The sequence below is a fragment of the Pteropus vampyrus genome, unplaced genomic scaffold, assembly GCF_000151845.1.
Source record: "Pteropus vampyrus isolate Shadow unplaced genomic scaffold, Pvam_2.0 Scaffold28, whole genome shotgun sequence".
NCBI lineage: Eukaryota > Metazoa > Chordata > Mammalia > Chiroptera > Pteropodidae > Pteropus > Pteropus vampyrus.
Window position 1 is genome coordinate 10666572 of NW_011888809.1, and position 5043 is coordinate 10671614.

The window sequence follows — 5043 nt, forward strand, 5'->3', positions numbered from 1 at the left end:
AAAGATAAGCGAATTTTCAAAGTCAGGGATTTTCAAAATTTCCTGCCTTTTGGATTCATTTGCAGAGATTTAAAAAAAAAAAAAAAAAAAAATCAGTGCCTGGGACGCATCTTACTTAGACTGTGACCTAGCTACTTTGGGCGTGAAAGGCAGGCATCGGGATTAATTAAAACTTCTCCAAATCATTCTAATGAGCGGGGCAAGGGGAGAACCATTGATGGGAAACCTCAAACTAGCGATGATGAGGGACTCAATACCTCTTCGTGGGAACTGAAGATCATTTATTTTTATTGTGATGATAAAAATACTTCACATGAGATCTACTCTCTTACATTTTTATGCACACAGTACATTGTTAGCTGTGGACTAGCACTGTGGAGCGGGTCTCTGCTTGTACTCATTTTGCATAACCGGAACTTTACACGCATTGAATAGCAGCTCCCCGTTTCCCCTCCCCCGAGCAGCTGGCTACCCCCGGTCGACTCTCTGCTGCTACGTTTGACTATTTTAGATGCCTCGCATAAGAGGAATCTTGCAGTATTCATTCTTTTGTGACTTATTTAATTTAACGTCCGCTAGGTTCATCCTTCTTGTTGCATATGGCAGAATTTTCTTCTTTTTGTAAGGTTGAATAATAATATTTCATTGTATGTATATACCACATTTTTTATGCATTCATTCAGTTGGTTGTTTCTATATCTTGGGCTATTGTGAATTGTGCTGAAGAGAACATGGGAGTGCAGATAATGCTTTGAGACCCTGATTTCAGTTTTTTGGATGGATACCCAGAAGTGGGATTGCTAGATCACCTGGTAGTTTTACTTTAAATTTCTATGAACCTCCATACTGCTTTCTACCATGGTTGTAGCCTTTTACCTTCCCTCCAAAAAGAAACGATTTCTCTATACCCTCGCCAGCACTTATCATTTTTTAAAAAATAATAGCCATCCTAACGACCATGAAGTGATATCTACCTCATTGTGCTTTTGATTTGCATTTCCCTGATGATGAGTGATGTGTATTTTTATATTCCTGTTGGCCATTTGTATGTCTTTTAATATTGAGCCCTTATCTTTCACCATACACAAAAATCAACTCAAAATGGATTAAGATTTAAACATAAGACCCAAAACTGTAAAATTCCTAGAAGAAAACAAATGAAGAGCTTCATAACATTGGTCTAGGCAAATTTCTTGAATATGACACCATAAGCAAAAGCAACAACAGAGAAAAAGACAAGTGACACTACATTAAACTAAAAACTTCTGCACAGCAAAGAGAGCGATGAACAGCGTGAAATGGGCAACCTAGAAAATGAGAGACTATATTTGCAAACCGAATATCCGATAAGAGGTTAGTATCCAAAATATATAAAGAACGACAACTCAGTAGCAAAAATATAATAATAATAACTTGACTTTAAAAGGGCCAAAAGATTAAACAGACATTTCTCCAAAGAGAATCACTGAAACTTACCTTTGAAATTTTGAATTGGCCTCTGGGTCCATTAGCCCATCGCTAGTACCTTGTTGAGGGGACTTGAGTTGACAGAGCTTTTGGCATCTTCCCACCTCTTATGCCTCATCCTTCTAGAAAGCAGAGCTGCAGCGTCTCCTGAGCACCCATGTTCCTCTTGCTCATCCTGGTTTGCCATGAGAGTGAGTCTACTAAGCTCATGACCTCCACCCTCACTTTTTAGCATAGACACTCAAAACGTAGGAAGCTTGGGCTCTTCACAGCCTCCCCTCAGTTTAAATCCTCTTACGTTCAGCGTAACCGAGGCCATGAAGGACAGGGGACACTTCTCACTCATCTTCGGAGATAGTGTATGATGAATCAAGAGACCAGGGATTTGGGAACCAAACGCCTTCAAGCCTGAGTGCCGACATTTCCTGGCCATGTAACCTCGTCAACGCCACCTAGAAATCTGAACTTCGATTTTCTTTTCTACAAAAGGAGGACGATAGCCTCTGTATCAAATGGTCCTGGGGAGAATTTCAATGAAATAGCATCTGCCATTTAGTGAGTCCTCCGTATAAGTTAGATTCTTTCCCTCACCCTTCTGGCTTTGATACCTAACACAGTTCAGGCACACTATAGATGATGAGAAAACGGGCTGCTTTGAGAACTGATAAATAATTGATCCCAAGTGTGGCGAAAATCCACACAAAAAAGCACCAACTTCTTAGGTTTCCTTGTTGAATAATACATGGATTTAAAAACTCATATATTATGGGATTTTAATTAGCCATTCATCGAGGGCGTTCTTATAAAATGGGAAATTATGTGAGGGTGCATATACAGAATGCAAACACCAATTACCCTGATGTGCAGACCCAGTCGTCACTGAAGGACAGCTGTGAAAAAGGAGCCTATCAATCCAGCATTTGTTAGACCCAGCCCCGTCAGGAAACCCGTCCACAGAGCAGCCCTGTCGTTTCCTCCCCCGAGGCCTTAGGCTGCAGACTGCCAGTCACAACAATCCCGTTTACTGGACACCTCCCCAGTGCCGGCGCTACACGCCTCCTCACCCGTTAACGCGTTAATCCTCACACCCTCCATTCACCCTCTTTCACCCGGGAGGAAACTGAGACTCACAAAGGTTAAACGATGCCCCAAACCATGCACTGAGTGTCAGGAGCGGCCCTCAGACCCCGTGTACGTGGCTCCATCTCGTCTCCTTTAAGAGCCTAAGACAGAATCTTCGAAGATAGAGCAGGTGGTGAATCGCAACCTTCCCATCATGAAAAAAGACAGGCGAATCCTTAAAGTTGAGATTTGAAAGCATCTGGAGATGGAGGAGAGCCAGAGACACATGGCAGGTAAATCAAAGGTGTTCATATAAATATTTACATTTTAGCACAGTAGTTTTAGACAGCATTTTCTGTTTTCTCGGGAACAGAGGGATGACGATGAAGCCCACGAAAGCTTGGGCCCACTCTCTCTACAGGGAGAGCAAGCTCCCCAGCGTGTAAGCCCGCAGGCAAGACCGAACCCTCACATTTTCACGTTTTATAGTTAAGACCTGCACCCGACGTTCAAAATGATATTTTACAAAAAGTTTAAATGGTGTGGGAAATTCCATGTACTGCGCCTCACATCACTTGTTCTTTCAGCCCTGGCCATAGGGATCTGTTTTATTTCTTGCACCTACTGTGCGCTGTGCTCTTTCCTGTCCCTGTGCATAGGCTTCTCTCCTCCCAACTTATCCCCTCTTTATCCTAATAAGTTCTAGGTGCCCTCTAGTTTCATTTCATGCATTCTTCCTTCCAATACCGTCACCGGATGTGATCGTTTTTGTAACTGCTTCGTCTGCATCTACCTGCCTTGTTAGGTTTTATTTTGTGCATTGCTCATCTTTTTTCTCCCAGGACCTGGCATGTGCCTGAAACAGTAGAAACTTGGCCACGTTCGATGGATGAACGAACGAACGAATGAATGAATGGATGTTAGGTTTTGGAGTAGGATGTAAATAGTGTGTGTATAGAGGCATTATGTAATCTCCTCTCAGCAATATGTTTTATAGGCTTCCGCACATAGAAAACACAGTATGTAAGTATTTGTCATTAGAGCCTGGGATTCTAGGTCTATTTTGCTTATTTTTTTGGTCAGTATCATCTATAATTTCAACGATAAGCATATATGATTTTTAAATTCAGATAATATAATCAGATAATAAAAATCAAAATGATGGTCCTAAGACTTAGTGAAGAATACAAAACACATATATCACTTTCTCCTCATCATGCTTTTCTTGTATAAAACGTGCATTTCTATTTACTGAGAAATAATAATAGTCATTTACATGTCTGTTGCTGTGCTTCACAGATTTGGAGGTGGTTTTTTTATCCAGCCCCAGACCTGACCTTCAACAAGCCTTGACATAAGTAGCGGTGAGGGTTGCTTTTCCTTTTACAAATGAGGACAGAGGCCCCTGCCACGTGCAGGGGGAAGGGCACTGGAGGGCGGGCATCTCGGATCGCGTGCCTGCTTGGGAAGGGCCTTTGATTTCTCTTGGCTTCAGTTTCTTCATCAGTAAAGTTGAGAGACAAGTACTGACCTCACAGAATCAAAGCACCATGTTAGAGTCACTGTTTGGTCATAGAAAATGCTCAAAAACGTGCTGGACTTGCATGGCTTTGTCACCGTGTGGACTGGGAGCTGGTGTGGAACCCAAGCTTGTTCGTACCTGCTCTATGATGCTTATTGAAAATAGCTGACTAGGTCGTTCACCTCTGCCTTAGGGCACGATGTATAGGATCCTACTTGTTGGGAAATGAGACTAGGATAAACCTGGTAGAGAAGCTGCTTAGGGTGGCCTTCATCTCTTCGGGATGGTCGTGGACCTGCCTGCTATGAACACGGTGCCACATCTGTGGGTCTGCGTGGGCTGCCTCCTCTTTCCACTGTATTCCTGGAGCATCCCTGCGCATGCCATCTTCATGTCACCGTACAGGTGTCCAAGCCAGAGCCTGGGAACTCCTATGCCTGTGAAATTAACAGCTGGGGGACAGTGAGGGTTGTAGGAGCGGTTGAGATCATGCACCGTCATAATGCCATCAAACGACAGGGATGGCTCTTCTTCCACAGATGTCTCTACAGAGATGTTGTCACCTGGACTACATACTGTCTCTAGTCTGACTCTACCCATGGAAGCTAAGTTAAATGACCTTTCATGAAATGTCTTGTATATAGAAGGTTTTCTGCCATGTTGGGGTTATAGAAATAAAAAGCAAATATCTATCTTTATAGATTTTTGCATCCCCAGCGACAAACAGCATGCAAGGTCCCCAGTAGACTGTTTGATGAGTGAATTGATGAAGGTATGAGAACCTCCTCCCAACTGCTGACTCCACTGCATTTAGAGATCCCTGTTTCATCAATTTTGAATGCATATTTGAAAGAATCAGGAGAAAACACTCAGTTCCGTAGGCCTTGTTTTAACGATTGCCTTTGAGTTTTTTGAAATGTCTCTTTAGGGCTATCTTCATGGGTCTGTGACCTGTATAGTCACTTAAGAAAAAGGCCTCATGCTTGATTTAA